The following is a 26,810-nucleotide window of genomic DNA, read 5'->3' on the forward strand; positions in this document are numbered from 1 at the left end:
ATATCCCCACACTTGGACCTTGTCCTATGTACTTCTCTTCAAGTTCCTCCTGGTGAACTTTAGCTACGGTTTCATCTATAATGTCACACTGGAGGATAGAATGATCCTCCGGAGGATGCTTCATAACTCCATTCAGATTAAAGATTACTACTCGGCCATCTATTTCAAAAGAGTATGTTCCTGAAAAAGCATCTAATTTGAACTTCGAGGTCTTCAGAAATGATCTTCCGAGTAGGATTGATGATGGCTTCTCTGAATCATTTTGGGGCATCTCCAGGATATAAAAATCAATGGAAAATGTGAGCCCCTTAATGTCCACTAATACATCTTCAGCAACTCCAGCCACTATAATAATGCTTTTATCTGCTAACACAAAACGAGCTGCCGACCTTTTTAAGGGAGGGAACCTCAAAATATCATATATAGACAAAGGCATTATACTCACACATGCTCCTAAATCACACATGTAGTCAGAAAATACCATACCACCAATAGTACAATTAACCATACATGGACCTGGGTCACTACACTTTTCAGGTAAACCTCCCATTAAAGCAGATATGGAACTACCTAAAGGAATAGTTTCTAATTCATTAATTTTGTCTTTATGTATACATAAATCTTTTAGAAACTTTGCATATTTAGGTACCTGTTGAATAACATCAAAAAGAGGAACAGTTACCTCAACCTTTTTGAATATCTCTACCATTTTGGGGTCAGGTTCCAGCTGCTTCCTGGGCTTTCTTGCAAGTTGTGGAAATGGAATGGGAGTGGTGTCTTGTGTAGTGTCTGCGCCCTTTGGTGCTTCCTCCTGTGGTTGAACTTCTTCTTTTTCATCTATGTCCTGTATGTCTTCTTCCTCTTCAACATCTTCTATTTCCACTACCTCTTCAGCTGAGGCATGTTCTGGTGGGCTTGGCTCCTCCTGATTCCTCTCCTGTAGTGTGGTTACGGACCTTAGGGTGATGGCATTAATGCCACCCTTTGGATTGGGTAATGGTTGACGGGGAATTCCACTTGAGCTCAAAGGCTGCTTATTGGAGTTATTCATTTATCCAATCTGTGAGACAAGAGCTTGCAGGGTAGAGTTCAGACCATTAGTGTAGCATAAAGGTTATTTTCCATGGTCTGTTGTCTCCGATCAATAGATTGTAGTAAGTCGTCATTAGAAGATGAGGAAGGATAAGTAATTTGAGAGGTCTGCTGTTGGTTATTCTGTGGTCCTTGGGATTGCCTCAGGTGAGGTGCTCTGTAAGGCTGGTTCTAGTTCTGCTACCTGTTGTTATTGTTATTCCACCTCTGATTTCCCTGATTGTCTCTGCCTCCTCTGTTGTTGTTGTCCCTCCAATTTCGATCCATGGCTGTAATTGCCACCTTGATTGTACCCTTGGTTGGGGCAGTCATAGAAGTTATGAGTGGCTGCCATGGTGTTGTCTTCCTGTTGGAGCTGCGGACATTCGTCAGTATAATGGCTATAATCAGCACAGATTCCACAAACTCTCTGTGGGACTAACTGTTGGCTTTGCTGTGGTGGAGAAGGTTGAGCTTGCTGAACTTGTTGTTGATTCAATTGCATCTGCTTCAGCAAGTTGGTCATTTCACAGATACTCTGAGTTAATGTAGCAGTCTCTCTGCTAGAGGATACTTCTGCAATGGCTTTTGAACGGCCTTGTTTCTGCCTGTGATTCCGAGTAGATTCAGCTAAGTCGCTGATTAATTGCCATGCCTCATCAGTGGTCTTGTACTTTTTCATAGACCCATTGCTAGCACTTTCCAATGTAGTCTTATCTTGGGGCCTCATGCCCTGTGTGACGTAACCGAGCAACACTATCTTGTCAATCGTATGGTGGGGGCAAGCTTCCAGAAGATTATTGAAGCGCTCCCAGTATTCATAGAGAGTCTCAGATTCGTCCTGAACAATCATGGAAATGTCTTTCCTCAGTTTATCAGTAACTTCAGCTGGAAAGAACTTTTCCAAAAATTCTCTTCTAAGTGTATCCCAGTTGGATACAGTTGCTGCGGGTTGAGTGTAGTACCACTCTCTTGCCTTTCCCTCAAGAGAAAATGGGAAAGCTTTCAACAAAATTGAAGTTTCATCTGCACCATCACGCCTGCCAGTAGAACAGGCTGCTTGAAAATCTCTTAGGTGCTTGATAGGCTCTTGAGCAGGTAAGCCATAAAACTTGGATATCAAATTGAGCAGTGCAGTCTTTATCTCAAAGTCTGTAGCCACCGCTGGGTGATGCGCTTGAAACGGTTGCATTATAAAATCAGGGGCTCCAGCTTCCTGGATAGTAACTCTCGTAGGTTCTGCCATGTCACCTACACATAAATCAATCGAATCAGTAGAACGGCGGCTGGTTTCTTCCTCAAATGACGTTTTAGATCCACCCTCAGAGAGGACTAACCGACGCCGAGCTTGCCTTATTCGTGAAATAGTTCTTTTAATCTTAGGATCGAATACTGGCAAGCTTGGATCAGGAAGTGAACGCGTCATCTAGCGAAAGAAACAAGCAGCTCATAGTAGCAAGATAAAATAAAATACAAATAAATAAATTCCAATTAATAATTTTAGCACTCTATTGCAACTCCCCGGCAACGTCGCCAAAGATTGACGTGGCAGAAATTGGCGATTCAAGAATTGTTATAAGATATGCGTTGCAAGTATAGTTCTTAACCAACCAGAATTTCGCTTATCAATTTAGAAGGTTGTCACAAGAATTAAAATTAAAATTAAAATACTGGGAGTATGAATCCCAGGTCGTCTCCCAACGAGTTGTAGAAAGGTGTGCTATTTTATTAATCAGATGTTTTCAAAATGGTTTGAGTTGAATAAACAGGAAATTAAATTAGAGAGATTAAATAATTTAAATAAAAGCCTTGACCAGGAGTAGATTAGTTGGAAGCCATATTCTTGTTGAAGTACTCTCAAGATTAATTGATAATTGAAGGTTGTTCTGTTTAGTTATCCCTTACTAAGTAAGGGAAAGTCAAACAAGTTGGAATGCTGTTTCTATTCACAAGTTCCAATCCGCTCAATTGAAAAGGATTAGTGTCGGTGACTAGAGAGCATCCCAACAATAAACCTAATTACAATTTTTCTTTTAAGCATCCCAACTCAAGGGTTCCTTTCAATCAACTCCCCATCAAGTTAGGGAACTAATCGCTCATTGTGAATGTAGAACTCATAACATAGGAAAGGGAATTAAAGAAAGACATAATAAATAAAACTCAAAGGAATCAATTAAAACTAAAAGTAATTCTTGTAATAATAAATTCTAAAATAATCCAATAGTAAAATTGAGTAAATTAAAGGACATGGAAGAGTAAAGCCAAGTTAAGAAAATGAACTAGAATGACGAAGTCTTGATGAGGTAATAACTCTTCTCAATATCCCAATGCAAAAAAGCAATAGAAATAAAATCCTAAGAACTATGAATGTGTAGAGAGAAAACCTAGTGGAGGAGTAAAACTATATCTAAAAACTAAAATTGTGTAGAATGAATGTTGTTTTTGGTTTCTGCATGTTCTCTGGCTCTAATCTGCTTTTCTGGGCCAAAAACTGGGTCAAAACAAGGCCCAAAATTGCCTCCAGCGAATTCTGCAAATTATGCAGATCGCGCACGTCACACGATCGCGTAATTCATGCGAACGCGTCATTCGGCATTTTCTTTGCCACGCGGGCGCGTCGTCCACGCCTCCGCTTCACTTATGCTATTCTAATCCGCGTGGTCGCGCGAGCCATGCGGCCGCATCACTGCGATTTCCTCTCTTTCGCACGGTCGCGTGAGCCATGCGGCCGCGTCACTTCTCGCTGGTCATCTCCTCAACTTCTTGTGTTCCTTCCATTTTTGCAAGCTTCCTTTCCAATCTCCAACTCATTCATGCCCTATAAAGCCTGAAACATTTAACACACAGATCACGGCATCGAATAGAATAAAGGAGAATTAAAATACATAATTAAAAGTCTCTTAGGAAGCAAGTTTTCAATCATGTAATAATTTTAGGAAGGAAATATAAATGCATGTTAATCATATGAATAAGTGGGTAAAGATCATGATAAAACCACACAGTTAAACACATTATAAACCATAAAATAGTGGTTTATCATTCATCCTACCTAACCCTAGCCCCATTACATCCCTCTAAAGACCTCATGATACTTGTTATTCATGCATTAAATACTAGTTGATTGTTAGATGACTTGCAATTCTTTGAAAGCATGAAAGAAGGAGAATTGAGTGGTTAAACCCTAAAGACTGAGCAAATTGAGTGGATACACATCCGGTGAGGGGTTTGATTGCTCAATTCTATGTTCTTACGCCTTAATTTGTATCTTCTTGCAAGTTGTTTAATTGGATAATTTTGATAAACTCAATTTAATTCTTTGGATGTTGATCTTAATGCATGAACTCTTTGCATTGGCCCTAAAGCTTCCTTGTGATGGATTGGAATTTTATGGTTTACTTCTACCCTCCCTCATCGTAGTATATATTAGTGATTAATCTTAGGACAATTGCATGCATTTAAGTAGTATATATCATAAGTCATGTTCCCTTTCATCTATCTCCTTTGTGTGTGATTAGCATGAGGACATACTAGTGTTTAAGTGTGGGGAAATTGATGAGTCCATATTTGATGATGATTTTTTATTAGAATTGAATGGATTTTCATCACATAAACTCACACTTATTCCCTTGAATAGCATGCTTTTGAAATTTCCTTCCAAATTGTGCTTGATCATGAAAATATGCTCTATTATACCTAATTGAATCTATTTTATTCCATTTGCCTTCCATTCGATACCTTGATGTTGTTGGTGAGTGCATTCAGGTATATAAGGTAGGAATGGATTGGAGAAAATGGAAGAAAAGCATGCAAAGTGGAGAAATCAAGAGAAATCAAAGGAGATGAGCTTAGAGACGTGTGCATGTGCACAGCCACCCAAGCAGAGTGCGTGGAGTGCTTCGAGTGCGTCGTGTGTCCGTCCCAGCATCGCCTAGTGTGCATGCGCACAGCTGCTTGTGCATACGCACAGGTCGGGATTTTTGCCGAAGTGTGCGGACGCATGCGTCTGTGCGTCCGCATAGGTGTCCGCACATGACTTCATTAAAATAGCACGTGCCTCGCGATTTGGGGCTTTGGAGGCCCATTTCTGAAGTCTTCTAGCTCATATTGGAGGGGGAAATGAAGACATAACATAGCATATCATTCAGGATAGTTTAGGAGTAGTAGTAGGAAGCTTTAGTTAGTTTTTTTTCTCTAAGTTTTTCATCATCTCTATTAGGGTTTATATTAGGGTTTTACATTCAAGTGCCATTTCCATTTTTGATCTTGAATTTTGCAAGCTTTCATTGTAAGTATTCTCTTGTTATTACTCTCTATAGTTACCTTGTCATTACTCTTTCTTCTAATTCAAGTTATAGTTCAATTTTGCTTCTCTCTTGCAATTTAAATTTCTTGTTGATGAATTTGATGTTTGATGTTTATTACATGCTTTCTTGTGTTATTCTTGTTGATTGAGATTGATTGTTGCTTTTAGTTTCAAGCCTTTACTCATTTTCCTCATGTTTAAGCTTTTTGCCCACCAAGTGTTTGACAAAATGTCAAACATGGTTTTAGGCTAAATTTTCTGTTCTTGGCTTGGGTAAAGTGAGCAATTGGGTTCCTAGAGTTGGAATGTCCAGCATTTAGTTTTAATTCTTGGGTTGTTAATTGTTCTTGTTCCTACTAACGCTAATTAGTTGCTAAAGTAATTAGCAAGCAAGTTAGGATTTGTGGGTTAAGGACACTTATGCTCATTTAGCTTTATGTGTGGTCATGTGGGGCTGGGTGGTCATCCTTTTTTTCAACCTTCTTGCTGATCCAGTGTTGATCAGTTGTATTACTTCTTAGGTCTCTTGCACAGGTGTGCTTATTCTTATATATCTTTTAACTTGAAAGCACTACAACTGTTTATTATACGAGAGATGGGAAATCCAAGGACAATCTTCACCCTTGCATCTAACTCCAACCCTTTCTTTGTCATTTTTTATCTTGACCAACTTCCTCCCTTCAGCAATAATAGGATCCTTCACAACCTCATCTTAGGCCAAACTCAATTTTTCCTTCTCCAAAACCATATTGATCATCAAATTCAGGCCAATATTTTTTGTTTTCTTCATCTTTAGATGAGACATGGGTATGCAAATCCTTAGATTCATACTCATACACAATGTCCTCATCATCTGTGTCTACATCACTGACATATTCTATAGTTGCTAGCCTCATGTTGGGCTCCCTTGTAGGCCTAGCTCTATTTGGCTGTCTTATAGGCCCACTTGTGTTGGGCTGATTAGCAGGCCCATTCATCTTTGTTGAACCTTCTCCAGATGAGCCCAGTCTTCTTCCTTTAAACCTCTTCCTTTTAGACACATGTGTGGCTTGTTTCTTTTGCTTTTCCTGGGGCTCAATATTTTCCCTCGACGATGGAGACACTTGTTTCCTTTTCCCTTTAGCAACTCTAAACCATCATCATCTTTACCACTCTCACTCCCACTTCCATAACTAGGTGGTGGTGGTTTATACAACTCATCCTCCACACTATCGTAACGATCATGATTAGTACATGATTTATCCAACATCTCCACCTCATCTAGATCCAAAATTTTCATTTGAGTAAGCCCTAAACATTACCTTAAACCTCATTAACCCCACATAACTCATTAGCCACTACCCTCACTTACATTCCCTATATACTCCATCTTAGGACATGCATAACAAATAAGAAGAGGGAGTACAATAAGTTTCAACAAAACACCAATGGCGACACGACGAAGATGAAGCGTTGTATTTTTTTGGAGGAAAAACCATCAATGTTAGGGCTTCCTATAATTTTCTATGTCTGATATGGACATCCTTGGTATTAGATATAAGTAAAGGGAGAACAACTACATTTTTTGAAACATCGTCATTTTAGAGAATAAGGACCCATCTATCCCATAACTTTCTATAACAGACCACGTCAGTCCCGTTAACAACACCTTAGCGACATGTACACGCACTTCACACCACAAAAGTGCCACCTAATCTGACTCCGTTATGTTTGGCTAACCAAATTGAAAGGAAGGACCCATATGTCTAGCGTTTTGAATGCTCAGAGATGTTTTTGTATTTTTGAATCCTGAGGGACTAAAATGTCCTCAAATGAAAAGCTCATTGACCTATTTGTCATATTTTCTAATTATTTTAATCATGTTGAAGGTTCATGAACATGTAAAAATTTGACTATATCTTAGCATTTAAACAAAAAAAACATGATATTTAAACTACACATATTGTTATTTCACATATAAAACTATTTTTGTGTTAATCTTGCTTATTTTTTCTTTTCCAAAAGTATTAATATTAACTATAACTCATTGTATAATTCACCAATACAACTATGCATAGTTGCAAGAACTGGACCAAACTGGCTGGTTTGACCGAAAAATCGATAAACCGGTCACCTGACCGGTTCTGTTGAGCAATCTGACTGATTAAGGAATAAAACCAAAGAGAACTGGGTTGAACTGTTCAATTCTGATGAAAACTAAAAAATTGGCGGTTTTGCATAACCCGGCCGATTCGAAACTCTTTTTTTTCTTTTCTAAAACAACGTCGTTTTGGGTCTTTTAAAAAAGCTAAAAAAACACTTGAATACTCCCATGGCCCTATTCCCCTAACCTTAATCCCATAAACAACAATATCCATTTGCCAGTAACCCTCCTTAAAGTCTCTTCCAGTCTTCCTCACCTCATCACACCATAGTCTCTCTCAACCTCACCTCAGCTCACCGCTGGCTGTGTTGTCTTCTTCGTTTTGCCGGACATGGTGCGTCTTCGACAACATCCCCTACACCGTCACATTGTGGGTGGCAAGTCATCTTCTTCATCGTGGCTCATTGCTCCATGTCGTCGTTGTCGCTGTCGAGTCCTCTGCGTCCTCTCTCAGACAGGTTGGTGATCTGTGCGTTCTGCATTATTTCTGTTTTTCTTAGTTATGTTGTTTATGTTATATTGTTAATTATGAATTTCTGTTTATGTTATATTTGTTGATTCTGTTTTAGTTAATTCTGTTTACGTTATATTTGTTGATTCTTGATTATGAATTTCTTGAATTTGTTTAATTTTTATTATGAATCTATTTAGGTTAATGGTAGATTGATGTCTTTTTTCTGATTATTAGTGTTTATAATTGTTTTTGTTGATGTTGTTGTGAATTTAGGGTTGCTGAATAGGAAATAGGGAATAGGTGATGTAAATTTGTAATAACTGTTGTTTTATACCTTTGCTATTCCATATTGTTTTAGAATGGCTTCAGCGAATACAATCAGAAACACAATCCTCGCAAGAACAAGGATCAACTCCTGATGCATTAATTGGAACCCAAAAAAATATAACATAGCAAAAACCGATCCTGCATGGGGCCATTGTAAATAAGTTATGGAACCTGGAAAAACCATTCTTTTATGCGTATATTGTGAAAAGCTCATTAGTGGTGAAGAAATTCATTGGTTTACGCTTCATTTAGCTAGAAAAGGAGGAGATGTTGAGTCATGTCAAAAGGTGTCAGCTGCAGTGAGACACCAATTCGATCAAAGCATTGAAGAGCTTCGAAGTAAGAAAATAAAAAATCAAGAATAATATGCAAAAAGTTATGATTCTTGTGATGAAGTCGAAAGAGAATTTGACGAGATCAATCGTAATGAGATGCGACAACAACAAAAATCCACAGCTCCAGCACCTAGCTCTAGAAAAGGAAAACAAGTCAAAGGATTACAATCCTTTTTTTTCCATCAGCAACAGCACCTGGAGCTCAACCAACTATCAAAAGTGTTCTCTAAAGCAAAGAAATTATAGAGAAGTGTGATAATTCTATTGCAAAATGGATGATGGATGCCTCTGTGTCATTTAATGTTGAATAATTTGAAAAGCATAGTCAAACAACTTCTGGCTTGCTAGATGTCATTGAGAAATATGCTTATGGTGATCAAGATTTGAATTCTAAGCTAACATGTGAGATGAGGATGTTTAAGAATGCTGAACAATATTTTGGAAGACCGTCTGTAATACATGAACGAAGCACTATTATGCCAGGTGAATTTCTTCATAAAATTAGCCTTTTATGATTGTGATGTATTTATGATTGTGATATATTATTCTTTTTTTATGTTAAGATCAATGGTAGGAATCTTATGGTTGTAGAGCGCCAAATTTGCAAAAGTTAGCGATTCATATTTTAAGCCAAACTTGTAGTTCTTCAGGTTGTGAGCGTAACTGGAGTATTTTTTAACACATTCACTCAAAGAAGAGGAACCGGTTAGACCATCAAAAACTTAATGATCTTGTTTATGATCATTACAACATAAGGTTACAATAAAGGTACTTTCTTAATTATTTGGGTAAAGTATATTTTTTGTCCCTGAAGTTTGGAAAAACTTTCAAAAATACCCTTAGGTTTTATTTTGTTTCAATTTTGTCCCAGAAGTTTTCGATTTGCATCAACTATACCCTGGCCACTAATTTTTCAAAAATTGTAAGACCAATGCAACGACAATTTCATAAGAAGAACCTTCCAACAAAGCAAATCAAGCATAATTTTCATACATTTTTGTTGGATTGATCTTAATTTTTTTGAAAATTTAGCTATAGGGGTATATTTGATGCAAATAAAAAATTTTTGGGACAAAATTGAAACAAAATAAAACTTAGGAATATTTTTAAAACTTTTGCTAAACTTCAAGGACAAAAAATATACTTTACCCTAATTATTTTAAGTTGAAAGCATTATTTTAAAATTTTAATCATCATAAGAGTAACGAAGTATATTGATAACATAGGAACCAAATTGGAAATCAAGTTTATGATCTAATTTTTCTTGATACATTTGAGGATCATTCGGAATGGAAATTGGAAGAGTCACCACCGTTTTTAACTCCTGAAGAAGTTGATGCTTTACGAAATGATCTTGAATAACCTTTAGATGATTTAGGTATGTTTTCTTTTATTTATTTATGAATTATGATCAACTATAATTTTGGTATGCTTTATAAGATGTTTTATATTTTTTTTATCTTGACTTGTGATACATTATTTATAATGCTAGATCAATTGGATTTGGAAGATGATCGGGATGATGATGGAGCTAATAATTATTTGAAAAATGAAAATCAAAATGAAACCAATCAGGATGTAGCTCCACATTTGTCAGATAAAACATAGAATAAAGCTCTACATCCAAGTATAATTCTTATCCAAGTATATCCAAGTTGTTGCATTGTAACAACTTTTCAAATCACGCATTCCTTCTATTTCTCCTTCTCCGTTTCTTTCTCTTCTCCTTCTCCTCCTCCTCGTATTTCTTTTTCTTCTTTTAAATTCGCACAGGTTCTTCTTTTTTCCTTCTTCTTCTCCTCCTCCTTCTTCTCCTACTCTTTCTTCTTCTTCCAACGAAGCACACGCAGACTTCTTCTTCTTTTTCTTCTTCTTTTTCTTTCAAATTTACACATGCAGGTTTTTCTTTTTTCTTTCTTCTTCTCTTCCTCTTTCTTCTCCTCCTCTTCAAAATTATCCATTCAATTCAATTCAATTCAGAACACCTGGGTCCATTCAATTTAATTCATAATGAACCGAACATGTTATTAACTTGAAATAATTGTATAGTGATAAATGAACGGAACATTATCTATTATATAAAATCAAATTCAAAATAGCTTTTTGCATAATGAACCGAACACGTTATCAAGGTGAGATAATTGTATAGTACTAAATGAACAGAACATTATCCATTATATAAAATCAAATTCAAAATAGTTTTCTACATAATGAACCAAACACATTATTAAGGTGAAGCATTTACATAGTACTAAATGAACGGAACATTATCCATTATATAAAATCAAATTTAAAACACCTATTTCTACAATTTAGAGATTATCAATTTAATTCATAATGAACCAAATATGTTATTATGGTGAAACAATTGTATAGTACTAAATGAATGGAACATTATCCATTATATAAATTCAAATTCGAACAGCTTTTTACATAATGAACCGAACACGTTATTATGGCGAAACAATTATATAGTACTAAATGAACGGAACAATATCCATCGTATAAAATCAAATTCAAAATAGCTTTCTGCATAATGAACCGATCATGTTATTAAGGTGAAACAATTGTATAGTACTAAATGAACAAAACATTATTCATTATATAAAATCAAATTCAAAACACATATGTCTACAATTTAGAGATTATCAATTCAATTCAGAACACTTGCATCCACTCAATTCAATTTAGCAATTGTATTCCATTCAATTCATCTGAAAAAATAATCCATTAGCAAAATGTTGGTGTTGTTGGTGATGACGATAACGAAAGAGAAGAAGAAGAAGAAGAAGAAGAAGAAGAAGAAGAAGAAGAAGAAGAAGAAGAAGAAGAGGAGGAGGAGGAGGAGGAGGAGGAGGAGGAGGAGGCGGAGGAGAAGCAGAAGAAGAATCTGCGTGTGCGAAGAAGGAGGAGGAGGAGGAGGAGGAGGAGGTATGCATGAATTTGAAAGAAGAAGAAGATGACGTATGCGTGTATTTGAAAGAAGAAGAAGAAGAAGAAGAAGAAGCGTGGGGGAGGAGAAGAAGATAAAGCACATGTAATGACGCTCTTTTAATGAGAGTGGTTTTTGTTGGTGTTGGACCTACTTAGATAAAACTTGGATAAAAAAAATACTTGGATGTGTAGCATAGCCCCAAAACATAATACTCTGACTTTGAAATCACTCCTTGGATATAGTTCATGGATTGTTATCCTTATTATGTCTAATTAAGATATTATTGTAGTAGTACTAACTAATCTCATGTCTATCTTTGTATTAGTTATTTTTAGAATTTGAGACTTGGTTATTTTTAAAATGTTGGTGAAAATAGGATTTTTTTTCTAAAATAAAATAAAAAAATAATTATTTCCTCATACCTCATTTTTTAACTTTAATTTCTCAAATACGATTTTTTTTTTTTGCATTTAAAGCAAGTTCGCTGCACCCCCGGCGAACTTCTATATTTTTATAGAGTTTGTCTTATACCCCGACGAACCTCAATATGCGTTTCAAAAATATCAAATAGGGCAAGGGAAAAAAGTTGGAAGGTTAACAATGGCAACCATTATCATCGTCTCCAGAGTACATAGGAGTAAACAAAAGTACACAGGAATAAGTTGTATTTTTTTTAGGAAATAGTGATTTTTTTCAATTTATAATTAAAAAAATCCTTGTTAAATATGGCTTATTTCGGTGTATATGTGTATTTCTTGAGACGATGATAATAGTTGCCATGGGTGTCGGCGATATTAAAGAAGCCATGTTTGTTGTCTGTGTATTTTTGTGTACTCCTGTTGGAGACGATGATAATGGCTCAAATTGGGAATTTTCAAAAATTTAGGTGGAGTTCGCTGGGGGTGCAGCAAACTCGATGAAATTATAGAAGTTCGTCGGGGAGCTAGGCGAACTCCCTCTAAACAAAAAAAAATTGCATTTCTAAAATTGAAGTTGGAATATTGGGTTTGTGGAAATAATAATTTTTTTTATTTTATTTTAGAAAAAAATCCGTGAACATATGTATTTTGAATATTTTAAGTTTTTGACTATTTTATATTTTTTATTTACGTCGAACCAATTTTACTGGTTCAACCAGTAATTTATCAGTTAAACTAATGAACCAGTAAACCAATAACCTAATCAATTTGATCACCTGTTTAGTTTGTACAACTATGCAACTATGCAATATTTTTTTTATAACTTAATCAAAGTCCATCCTTTTTAAGAAGGAACGAGAACGTTCCACTGTTCCAGGATAGTGCTAACCTACCAAGCCACTTAACGCTAAATAAGATGTCCACTTTTGTCTTTTTCTTTTTTATAATAAGATTAGTCTTGTACATTACATCAAAGCTAGGTGACAAAAAGATTACAAGTAATTGGATTGTACTTGGAATTTTGATCTTCCAAAAAAATAAGTGGTATACATGAAGTTTTTTCTATAAAATAATAATTACTATAATTATATATATTATATTTGTTTATTTTTTTCTATTAAGGTAGATGCCTATCTTGTGGAATTTATTTTTCATATGGAATGCAGTATGGTATATTTGTTTAATATTAATATTGGGAGTGTTTTACTTGTTTGTGGATGCAGCTGCCAATACGGGAGAAGGGGATGCAACAGGCTTGTCAGCACACTGCCAACAAGCAGGGAGCGTGGTGCAACATCATCATCAGTGTTGTTAAAGATTCGCTGCTTACGTGAAAGCATCCTGCCAACACACAGGGAGCATCTTGCGTCAGGACTCTAACCAGCTTTTGTAGAGATTTGTGCATGTTTTCGAGAAGTGGCAGGTGTTCTTTCAACACGAAATGGGTGTATTTGAGGTGGTCTGTATGCAAGGGACAACTCCTTCCTTCGAGAACCAATAATGTAGGGCTGAAGCTCTTTAAATGGAACTCAACTCTCTCTCTTTTATGCATCCATAATTGGAAAGTGAGTTTGAGAGAGAAGAAGTCTGAAGTGAAGAAGAAGAAGAGGGTTAATTCCGTAGCAGTGTGTTTAAAGAAAAAGAATGATTATACATAAAAAATTATCAGTTTGTATTAATAAAAAATGGTACGTAAGTATATGGTACCCGAAGAACATATTATCAATTATTTGGATCATTCAGTTTATGTAGGTTGATAAATTTTACTTTTTTTTGTAATTTATTTTTTTAATTTTAATTAATTAATATTTTTTTGTGTTAGTATCATATAATAATAACATTGTTATTTTAGTATTATTATTTTTATTTGTATTTAATATTACTATGTTATTTAATTTTGTAAATATTAAATTTAATAAATAATATAAATATTAAACTATTTTTGGGTAATATTTTTATTTTTTCAATATATTATTATTTTATTTTATATTTGAAATTAATAAACAAAGAAATAATATAAATATGGTCGTATAAATTTTTTGAATTTTTGTTATACTGTGATTATTTTTTTGTAGATTTAATAAATAATTTAAATGTTAATAAATAAATAAATATCATTATTTTTTGAATTCCTGTTCTTGTATTTTATTTTTCTGTTGTCACAATATATTTTTAATTTTATTTGTCTTTAGTTAACTTGAAGAATATTAATGATATTTTTTATTTACAAAAATAAATAAATAATATGAATATCAAAAGAAAAAAATGTTCGGTTATCTGTTATAATAATCATCAAGGATAATAATATTATTATATTTTATTTTTTTATTTATGACAATATTTATATTATTTAAACTAGTAAGTAAATAGTATAATATAATATCTTTTATTTTATTTTTTATTTATGTAAAGCAGTATAGTTAATAAATAATTATTTGTTATAATTTTTATTTATTTAAACTAATATGTATAATTAATGAATAAATATATATTTGTTATACCAGCCTAACAGAAATTTTATGGTCTGTAAACTTGATCTACCAGAGAAGTAGAATTCGATGGTAGAAGATGCCTTACGAGCAATGAAATTCTACCACATTTCGAAAATTGGGATGATCAAGATTTTACCCTTTATTATCTGATCTCGTGGAAAGGTGTTGGCCAGAGTCTCACACCTTTGTATTGCCGATAGGTATGGTTACCATTACATTGGATGACATAGCTCATATATTTGGCTTACCGATTGATGGAAAGGTTGTGAGCGGCTGGATAGATAGCAGTCATGACTTCTTGCAGAGCCAAAGCATTACAATTTTGCAAAACCACAACTTGGTAAGTGTACCAAATTGTATCAAGTAATATCATGGTAAGTAAGTTATCGTTCCCACGAGGATTAAGGTCTAAGCAACAATGATTAATTGATTATTCTAATTAGACAAATCACAAAACAGAAGAGTAAGGAATCAAAGTAAACATGTAAACAAAGAACAATAAAATTGGTAAACAGTGAATGAAGACAATAATGGTGAGAATGTTAAGGTTTTAGAGATGTTCACTCTTTAGAAAAATAATCCTTGTGTTCATTTATTTGAGGCATGCAGAGATCAATCATAACAAATCATAAATCAAATTCTAATTCCTTGACAATTCAATTTTTCTTTAACCTAATTAATTGCTAATTTCTTAGTCAATTATTTAAGAAAATAGGTAAAGCACAAATCTGATTTAGTTTCAAATAAGATTCAAGAATACTCCTTAGGTTGAATTATATGTTACTTATCCAAACTAGTCCTAAACAAGTGAAACTTACAAGAAAGAACGATTTTCAAAAGTGTTCTAATCCGAATGTTATATCACTTATTCAAACTAGAGCAATTGCAATCATCAAGTGACGCACACTCTTTGAAAAACTATCGCTAGTTAAATAAAAAAGTAGTGAGAAAGAGTTTACAAGATAATTCTAATATTACTTTTTCCAAAACAATATTTAGAATCCAAAACGAAGTTAGAATGTTTCCCAATAATTCCAAACCTTTAAGGATAAAGAACAAAAACTCAATCATGAAATAGATCAAAGCATAAACCTCAAATAAAGTAAAACGCTCAGATTAACAACCCATAAAAAGATGAACAGAGCTCCTAACCTTAACAGAGGAAATTAGTTGCTCATGGTGGAATGAAAACAAAACTGTAAAGTGTAGTGTAGTGTAAAACATTATGTCTTCTGTGGACTAAGTCCTTTGACTTATTTAAACTCTAAACCTAAAATTCAAATTCAAACTAAATCAAAACAGAATCAAATCTAATTCAAATTAAATCTTTTTCTAAAAACTCTTAATTAGCTAATGATCTTTTCTGTGATTGAGATTCAGAACTTGGTGCTTTGCTTAGTTAAAATTATGGACATGAAACTTCAATCTTACGCCAACAAAATACTTGAAGTTGGAATGATTAGTGAATGATTAGAAAAAATTAGTGAAGGATCCAAAGCCTGGGAGTTGGGCCAAAGTCATGCGTTATACGCCTAAGTTTTGGTGTATAAAGCACATGCTTTCTTTTCTACTGGAAGGGCTTACTTTGTTGTGTGTATAACGCATGTATTTGGCGCATATACACTAGCCATTTTGTGTATATTGCATGGTGAAGATTGGCTCCTGAAAGGTGTACTTTGGCCATGCGTTATACGCGTGGTTCTTGCGTAAAAAGCATGGATTGAATTTGGCTGCTGGAAGGTGTACTTTGGCCATGCGTTATATGCATGGTTCTTGTGCATAACACGGATTGAATTTGGATCTTGGAAGGTGTGCTTTGGCTATGCATTATACGCGTGGTTCTTGCGTATAAGGCATCGCTTTCTTCAAAACTCCAAGGGCTTCAATTTTTGCATGTTTGGTCTAGAGAGCTCTATGTTTGTTCTAGGGATCTTTTTGTTTATTCTTGAGGCTTCTCTATTTGTCTCTCCTTCCTAGCTTCTAGTGCTTTGCTTGCTTGCTTCTTTTCATCATTGTTCTTGTTTATTTTCAACACTTTTCTATACATAACAAAGCTCAAAGAAACTTCAAGAAATATTGATTAAAGCATAAAAAATCTCAATTATAACAAGGAAATCACTAACTTTATTTAAGAAAATAATAAACAAAACAACTAAAGATGCTCATGTATTAAATAAAAAATAATACATACCGATTGTTCAAAGAAAAGTCAATAAAGATGGAAGGTGAAGGCTCCTACTTTATATAGATATATATGGATATGTCACGGTAATATTTCGCTATCAAAGTGACACAACCTGAAGCGTGACATTCTGGTGGTGAGGGTATTAAATGGAGTGGATGTCCAAACTAGCCAATAAAGGATGACTAGCTATTTTCCATGTTGCATTTATTTTGTTGTTGTTAATTGAAATCTTTTAATTGTCGTGTTAGCTATATCATACGTTGTATTTGTTCTCGTTCATATTTATTTATTTGTTTTATAATTTAACGTATTTCAAGGGTCTCAAGAACTATGCAAAAAATAACAGTAAGGCAATATCATACAAAATTGGAAGAAGTTTTGATCATATAAGAAAAATAAAAAAATAAATAACATTTTACATGGAATCCAACCAAATAAAAAAAATACAATACATAATATATAACTAAAATAAATCAAAGGCACTAGTCCGGTGGGTAGTGAAAGCGATGCCTCGTGCCACATCATGGGGGCTGTGTCTGACGTAATGGTCTTGTAGTCCTAGCTGGGGGAGGCGGAGGAACCTACGGAAATTATAACAAACGTATAACTAATGACTAATGGAAAGGTTGGTGTCTACCTGTTCGATGGACACCATGATAGAAATTAATTGTATATCCAAGACAATTTAAGACATCAGCAACGATATCCACCCTACAATGCTCGTGGTGGCTCAATCTGCTGCAGAGCACAACGACTAATACGTCTATGCAAACACCGCAGATTCCCAAGACAAGTTGCAACATCTATCAAAGTCTGCCAACAAGGGAATCCACTTGATTTGAACCAGATTGTTCGACTTATCCGACATCAGGTAACCCCTAATCATTACCAATATATAGTATCTCGTGTACTGTTAGAGAATGGCAGGATCTACATCAACTGGCATATGCTGCATCTTGTCCCTAAGCCACATGAGCTTGATCGAAAATGATAAGCAAAATAGGAACGAAGAATGAAAGGATAAGAAAAGACATAGACAAAATACGAAAGGGATAGAAAAAAGACACAACGAAAATATAAAAGGATAGATAAGGATTTTTCTACTAGACCTTTAAGAAACCTGTTCTTAGCAACCTAGGTCACTGGAAGGATTTTTTCTACTAGACCTTCAAAGAACCTGTCCTTGACAACCTAGATTAAAGGGATGAAAATTGAAATAACTAACGCGAAAGAATTACCTTAGGTTGGATCCTTCGAATTTCTTCATGCAACAAGTAAATCAAACTACTCACTTCACTTAATCTCACATAAAAAAACGTGCATATTAGAACCCATAAAATTTATTCAACAAAAGTTGTGTAAATTGTCTCACAAAAATATTTAAATAGAACCCCAATAGATTAGACTAAAAGATAAGATAAGATAACTTAATTTAAATCTCCTAAGATAAGATGACCTAATTTAAATCTCCTAAAGATAAAATAACTTAATCTAAATCATATTTGATCTTATTGGATTAGATCAGATTAATTTAAATTGAAAATTTCTAAAAATAATACTAAACAAATTAGAACTAAATTAAATCTTATAACAAATCCTAACAACAAAATAAACTAAAATAGAAACTACATAAATTCAAAAATAATTATTAAATTTGTATCTTCCACTGGACTTGAAAAATAATGTTGGGTCTCTTACTATCCTGACTTAGTCCAATGGGCCTTACGAGTTGTTGCCATTTTAGCATCACTGTTTTTTAGATGAACTCTTAGTCTCCTTAATATCCAAGACCGGCATAGTATAATTCTTCTAGTATTTAAATCCTTGAATATGACAAGATTACCATTCTACCTATTGTTTCTAAATGATGAAATGTCCTCTTGAACATGTATCATCCTCTCCCTCTTCAAAAAGATTCGTCCTTGAATCTGCATATATATCAAAGGGAGAAATATTTGATACTCTAAACACAATTAGACCATAATACCTACCAAAAAATTTATTCTTGCTAAAATTGTCCTTGGTAATTCCCACCACTTGGAATGGACTATCTTCTCTAGCAACAAGTGTTGTTTTTTCCTGAATGAGAAGCTCTTTTTCCCTCCAAAAAATTGAAACACAATCTCCGGATTCAAATACTATAGTTTGATGGCTCTTCTTTACCCACTAAATTGTAGCTATGTCTCTCATGTGTGAAAGTTCATCTTTTCAATCATACTTTCACCATCTAAAATAACACCATTACTCAAGAAAAAAAAATTTAAATAGTCAAATACTTAAAAATATTTAGAGATTCACGAGGATAACACCCAACAGAGTTATAAATATCAGAATTATGAGGATGCTCAATGTCTCGCATAGAATTATCCAAAATAGGCTTAACATGAAAGATATGCTCATCCGAACAACTAGCATAAATTAGCACATAAACAAACTCTTTAGAAAATAACTCAACAATGTGTGTGGAATCTTTAATATTTTGACTTGTAATTAGAAATATCATCATATTAAATCTATCCCCTGAAAATTTAATGATATGTGTACGTTTTATAATCCTAGGCAAACTAAGTAGAAAATTCATAAAAATATCAATCCATATATGAGTAGGAATAAGAAAAAAAATGCACAATATATTTAAGAAAGTTTGAGATTCAAGTTTTTTATAATACAATAAAATTAGAATAAATTCCGTTTACACTCCTACGTCTATGAGGCCAATAACAATATATAGATAACAAATATAAGATTTATTTTATTCTAGTATGGCATTTGAAATCAATATTCTCTCAAGCAACAAATATAGAACAAAAATCAGATTTAGTTGCATAAAAATTCTTCATATAATAAATACTTAATAAATTCTTCCATCATTGGCTTTGAAGGAGAACTAAAGATACGCTTAGAAGAACTTTTCTTCTTATGTCGATCTATAAGATTCTTCTTAAAATTAGGAACTTTGAATTTTGTCTTATCCTCAAACTTTGCTCCTTTAGAACCCTGTATAGAATTGGAGTCCCAAGAAAACTAAGTTTCCATAAATTGATGCTACTTTTCCCCTTCAATGGCCAAATAGACTAAATTCTCCATTATTGCATAATGGTGAAATTCGACCTTATCTGCAATTTTTTGTTTAATCCAATAAAAAATCGTCCCATAAAAATCTCAAGACTCCTTTTAATATTATCCTTGTCCATCAAATACAGAAACTCCTTGTGGTACTCCTTCACTTATTGTGAACCTTGTTTTAACCTACGAAATTTTTCAAAAAACTCGTTGTAGAAAGATGATACCACAAACCAGCTCCTTATGATTTTCTTCATCTTCTCTCAGCTACAAATCGGTCTTTTTTCATACCTTCTTTTAGATCTTCCTAACTCATTCCACCAGATACGAGCAGCGTTAGAAAATTTGGCTTCTACCAGTCGAGCCTTCTTTTCCTCTAAAAGGTTGCAATGTGCAAAAGTCGACTCTACCTTCCTTTTCCATTCGAAATAAGCTCCAAGATTGTTCCTCTCTTTAAATGCAGGATTTGCATCCTAAAATCTTTTTTCGCATATGAGATTCCTTCATCATCACTATCATAATTCTCAATCCTCATTGTTTCTGATTTGGAAACATGAAAAAAGGATAAAAGTAGACCTCACAATACTTTTCTCACGTGCATCACTTGAATTCGGTCACTCGTATTTGCACTCAATTCATGACTTTTACTCTCTTTTGAGCTTATCACTCTTGCCTTTTTTCACTATTGGATTATTTTAATAAGTTGTACTTCAGAAAATAAGGAATTGAGACACCAAACAAGATAATCAGAATGATAAAAACTTTTAACTTAACAGAAGACAACCAAAGTATGTGACAAAGAAAAAAATGAGTGATACTAAGCTGACAGAAACTAGAAAATTTTGAATCCTAATTAGAATCCAAGATAAATCTAGAAAGCTAAAATAAAGCTTGAAAATTGTATGGTTTTTTTTATTGTAGAAGCTTCAAAAAGAAAACTGAAAACTGTTAATTGGTTTATTTTTTCTGCGACTCTTTTTTTCGAAAATTATGTTTTTGTGACTATTTTTTTTCAGGGTGACTTCTTTTTTTTTTTTTTGCATATGCTGACTTTAAGATATAGTAATTGCAGAAATAAAAAATAAATAAAAATTTTTTAGTTTTTTTTTGGGACTTTAAAGTAAATTCGTAGAAATTGAAGAGAAAAATAAAGAGATTAAACAAGAACCCTAAAAAGTATAAATAAATAAGAATTTACCTACGACCTATAACTGATACTAGATGATAAGAAAAATAGGAATGAGAAATGAAAGGATAAGAAAAGACACAGATAAAATAGGAAAGGGATAAGAAAAGACACAGCGGAAACATAAAATGATGGATAAGAGTTTTTCAACTAGACCTCTAACAGACTTGTTCTTAGCAACCTAGGTCACTGGAAGGATTTTTCCTACCAGACCTTCAAAGAACCTGTCTTTGACAACTTACATCAAAGGGATGAAAATTGAAAAAACTAACACTAAAGAATTACCTTAGGTTGGATCCTTCAATTTTTTTCATGCAACAAGCAAAGAAAATTCCTCAATTCACTTGATCACACATAAAAAAAATGTGCATATTAGCACCTATAAAATTTGTTCATCAAAAGTTGTGTAAATTGTCTCACAAAAAATGTTTAAATAGACCCCTAACAAATTAGTCTAAAAGATAAAATAAGATAACTTAATTTAAATCCCCTAAAGATAAGATGCTTCATTAAATCTCCTAAAAATAAGATGACTTAAGTTAAATTTTCTAAAGATAAGATAACTTAATCTAAATCAGATTTGATCTTATTGGATTAGATCAGATTGATTTAAATTCATAATTTCTAAAACTACTACTAAACAAATCAAAACTAAATCAATATATATTTCTAACAAACACTAAAAATAAAATAAACTAAAATAGACACTATATAAATTTGAAAATAATTATTAAATTTGTGTCTTCCACTGGACTTGAAAAATACTGTTGGGCCTCTTGCTGTCTTGACTTAGTCCAATAGTCCTTATGAGTTGTCGCCATTTCAATATGACTATTTTTGAGACAAACTACATACTATAATTCTTCTAGTATTCAAATCCTTGAACATGACAAGATTACCATTCTACCCCTTGTCTCTAAGCATGCGGAGGCCTAGCACCAAGAAGATCCTCTACCCAATCCCACGTCGGGTGCTGGTAGTCTGGTACCATGTCTGAAAATCTCTCAAGCATCTACCCATTGGTTCTCCATTGTGCGTAACTCAAGTGGTATGCAACATCCTATAGAGTGATCGTGCACTCACCCCAAGACAAGTTGAAAGTGTGGGTCTCCAGATACTAGCGCTCTACAAATGCAGAAATTAGGGTATTGTCAAACACAAAGTCCCTGAACTACACCGTGTCACCAAATTCAACCTCCCTCAGATAAGAGAGAATGACGTCCGGTAGTGTAAGAGTGTGGCTAACTCTCCTAGGAAGTAGGAGAGGAAGCCTCTGTTAAATTAAAAAAATAAATTAATATGCGACTCAGATCAAAATAGAATATTTAAAAAAAATAAATTAAAATATTAAATAAAATTAAATTAAAATATCAATAGATATTTTTAAGTTACTAATATTGTTTTTGTTAAATTACTAAAATAAATAACTCTAAAATAAAAATAAAAGGTGTTAAATAATTATTTTAAATGTCTTGTGTCTATAGTTATCCATTTATTTTCTAAATCCAACGTTAAAGAAATTTATCTACATAGTTAACAATTTTAACAACTAATAAAAAATAAAATACCATATAACATAGGTTATGTTCCTAACACAACACCTACCCTAGTCAAACTAATATTCAGTATGATGACAAGTTACTTAGCGTAAATATTAACAATTAATATCAGTTAAAACAGTAACAAACATAAGATATGTTCCTAACATGACACATATTCTAGTCATACATATTAGTACAATAAATATAACGTTATGATTTTTTAGTTCCAAATAAGAATAAGGCAGCTACTCTAGTCATACATATTAGTATAATAAATATAATTTTATGATTTTTTAATTCAAAATAAAAACATAACAACATTAACTTAAAAGTATAACCTGAAAGTCAATAATCCAGCGATGTGCCACGAGCCGTTCAGACAGTTGATATCATTGTTCCTTGTCTCTGCATGTTCCATAAAATTCATTTCACTCAAATATCTTAAGAAAAGAGGGTCTAAGAGAGAACAGAGAGGTTACAAACGGATAAAAAGTGATATTGAAAAGGCATTGTGAACGAATTACATATATAGGCACTGTTTGCACTGATTTTATTTACAGTATAAACGAGTTGATAGTATATATATTTCGTTTACAATATAAATAAATGTTGAAGGCGTCTTTGGAGTGATCTCGTAGTTCCTACGATGTGAAGATGTGGAGATGATGGGGATAAGCATTGTGCATTCAAAACACATTTATCGATGTACGTATTTTATCTCATTTATACGATAATAATTCATAAAATGATAAATTACCTACAAATTACATATTTCAATAAATAAAAAAAAATTAGCATATTTACTTAAAAAAATTCTAGGGTAAAAAACCTAAATAAACTAATGTCAACCCAAATTTACGCAAATCTCCCAAACGGAAAAATGTCGTGCATGTCCCTAAAGGATTTTTCTATGTAAATCGAAGTAACCATACTCGATTTAGCATCATTAGTAGTAAATTAAAACAAGCATATTCGATTTAGTAGCGTTTCATGCAAATCGAATCACACTCATTCGATTTATACATGTATGGTTAGGGTTCCTAGTGAATCGAACTAGCACAATTCAATTTACCATGCTCATAATATCCATGAATAAATCGACACAGGGCAAGTCGATTTACTATGTATTCAGCAAGATATATAAATGGATGTAAGTTAATTCGATTTACTAGGCCACAAATGTATATAAATATTTGTTGAATATGAATTCCTCATTATAGTGATATGCAATGGCTAGTGATGAGAATTTTTAGTTTGGTGCACTATAAAGGATCGATTAAGAAAAAAATGCGTTCTGGAATTATGTTTACTGATAAGGATCCGCTTTGTATTTTTTTCAAACCTTCAACGAGTTTCACCGAGTTTCAAAATACTATAATCCAAAAATTGGGGCTACAAGACATGAAACGGATGGAGAAAGTTATTCTATTGAATTTTGATTTTCGTTTTGACAGTTGATGTGAAGTACGATTCGTTCATCATAGGCAGCGCGAAGATCTACAAGTTCTGTTCCATTATCGCTGGCAATTCCTAGAGGTGTGAACCCTTGAGCTGTTGGCCAAGCTTGTGGATGTGGTCTCTAGTTCAGAAAGTTCTAACCGAAATCCTTAGCCTTCAACCACAGTAGCTTGCTCTAGTTCGAGGCCTGTTGGTGCCTCTTCATCTCTGCCCGTGATTGAGTCTGAGGCAGCTTTGATTGCCTCTTGGTCTAAGCCACTGATCTAAACCGTACTCGTGACGGAGAAGTGGGTGACACTAGATCATTCGGTGATGTTACGATTGCGATGGCTAGCATTCCTGATGTGGTACCGGAATCCCAACAGGGTGGAGCACCGGATGGTGTAGAAGATGTATTCCAGGATGAGAATGATGATAATGTAAAGCCCATCACGATTGCCGATGATAGCGATGATGAGCTAGCAAGGTGTACTCCATCTGGGGGTGGTGGAGCGGCTAGTTCAGGAACTCTGCAGTACTCTCCGCGCTTTTCAACTTTGAACTTAGATGCCATGAGACAACAAGGGGTAGTTGGCGTGCCTGTTGGATTTGGGGCCAGAGACACACAAGATACAGGAAGGCTAGTTGAGTTCAAAGTTGATCAGCAGTTTCAGGATAAAGAGGAGGTCGTGCTGAGTGTGAAGACTTATAGCATCTGATGTGGGATTGAGTATAAAGTGTTGGAATCCGATTATCGCAAGTACAATGGGAAGTGTAAGAAATTCGGCAACGGGTGTGCATGGTTGATTCGTATAATGAAGTAAATCCCTAATCTGTAGTGCGCGAGTTGAGGTCCCTTCTCACTCGATGTCGGCTGATAACCTGACCACTTGCCACCCAAGAAATGTTATCAACAAGTGACAAAAAATCAAAAAAATGGGAGCAGAAAAAACAAATGGTAATCAATTGCGTACCTCATGGCCAAGGGCCAGTGAGAGGCGTCAGACCCATCGGGCCTAAAACCCTGGAACCGCCAGGAGATCCATGACTGGAGGAGCTGCAGTGGTCCTACCAACTTAACCATATGCTTATTGGCCACACGGCGTAGGCACCTGTATAACCATGACAGAGTGGCAGATCCCCAACTATATCTGCCCATTTTTTCTAACCTCGCTACATATAACAGCCACCTGATATGCATTCGGGCACCAAACTTGACACCAAAGAACTGTGTCGATAATAGCATCATGATATATGCTCTCGTGTACCTCATGAGTGTCTCCTTGTCTATGCCCTCCGGAAGGTCACTAAATGTCTCCTGCATCCAAGTGCACTTCACAGTGAACTTGTTGATGAAGTCCGGTGGCGGCAGCACACCCAACAACTCCTTAAATCAAGCCCATGCCAAACAGCCTCCGTCGATGTACCACTCAAAGTCCGTCAGACATCTGCTGACGTACTGTCTGTCGATTGGGAGCCCTAGATGGTAGGCTACATCTTGTAGCGCAATCATGCATTCACTGAATGGGAGATGAAATGTGTAAGTCTCCGGATACCATCTCTCTACAAATGGACTGACTAATGGCTCATCCAACCTAAACCAATGGTCGTTGAGCCTCGCGAGATAGGCCAGGCCAGCCATACGAAGGTACAGCATGATCCTATCGTCTAACGATATACCATGATGCCTCCTCATACTCATGATACAGCGGTGGGGCTGCATGACATTGAAAAATTTTTCTTAGCATCATAACACTTTATAAAACAACAATCACCTAAAACAGATAATTTTAATAAAAAAAATACTTTAACCAGAATTCTATTAAACTCTCAAAATCCATTATCCAGTATGCATTTGTGATTTAGATACAATAACACATTATTATCCTTATATCAATACTCTAACCACTATTTGAGATTTAAAGATTCTATCAATTATAATATTCAAGTTATAAATAATTTAATATCATTAACCATCTTCTAACACACTACTACCTCTAAATCAAAATTCTAACTACTACTTGAAGTTTAGACATTCTAATCATCCTAATAATCAAGTTCTAAGCGATTTGATATCACTAACAATTATTTATTTCTTACAGAAAATAAAAAAAAAATTAAATTTTATTCACCAACCTCTTCATACACATTACCAGCGATATGTGCAACTCTATCCAAACTATATATAGTGATTATTCATGTAAATTGAATGAGACTATTTCGATTAACATTGAACAACCAAGCTATACAAATCGAATCAAGTCATATCGATTTACTAGGGTGTAATTTGAATTACTATAGGCACAAACCTTGGGCTAATTCAAACTACCCAAATTCGAATTACTATGGATGACATGAAATCGTGTGCATTGCTTAGTAAATTTATGGGTTCTAATTCGATTTAGTGGGAGCATGGCTAAATCGACATGGGTAAATTTGATTTATGTGTAGTACAAGGTTCACTACAAGATTTTTGTTTATTTGTGGCAGTTTTTTTCTTATTTGTGGAGGTTTCTAAAACTCCCAAAATTTGAGGTGCCATGAGGTTTTTTGTGGGAGTTTTTAAGAACCTCCACAATCTATTTAGTGGGGGGTTTTGTGTATATTTAGTGGGAGTTTTACATTGGACTTCTGTGGCAGTTTTAAATCATTTTTGTGGCAGTTTAAAACTTCCACAAATTAATTTTTAAATTTAACAAAAATTAACTATTTTGTGAGATTTTCAAACCTCCACAAATCTTATAATATTTTATTAATTTTTAATTTCAAATCATCGATTAGTCTCATTTCATTTACATACTCTCAAATTAGAAATTTATTTTTTAATATCAAAATTTAAAAATAAAATTTTTTATAATACAATTCCTCAATATAAGACATAAATCTATATATAAAAAATTCTCAATGTCAATAGTTCCA

At 34.1% G+C, this 26,810-nt stretch overlaps 1 non-coding gene across 1 annotated transcript; it reads left to right on the forward strand.

The window, feature by feature from the left end:
• Positions 1–1,837: 1,837 nt before the first annotated feature.
• LOC148550985 (small nucleolar RNA R71) lies at positions 1,838–1,945 on the forward strand. The gene has a single exon (XR_015893532.1). It is a non-coding gene; the product is annotated as a small nucleolar RNA R71 (small nucleolar RNA).
• The last annotated feature ends 24,865 nt before the right edge of the window (positions 1,946–26,810 follow it).

The sequence above is a fragment of the Arachis ipaensis genome, chromosome B7, assembly GCF_059453495.1.
Source record: "Arachis ipaensis isolate K30076 ecotype BB chromosome B7, ASM5945349v1, whole genome shotgun sequence".
NCBI lineage: Eukaryota > Viridiplantae > Streptophyta > Magnoliopsida > Fabales > Fabaceae > Arachis > Arachis ipaensis.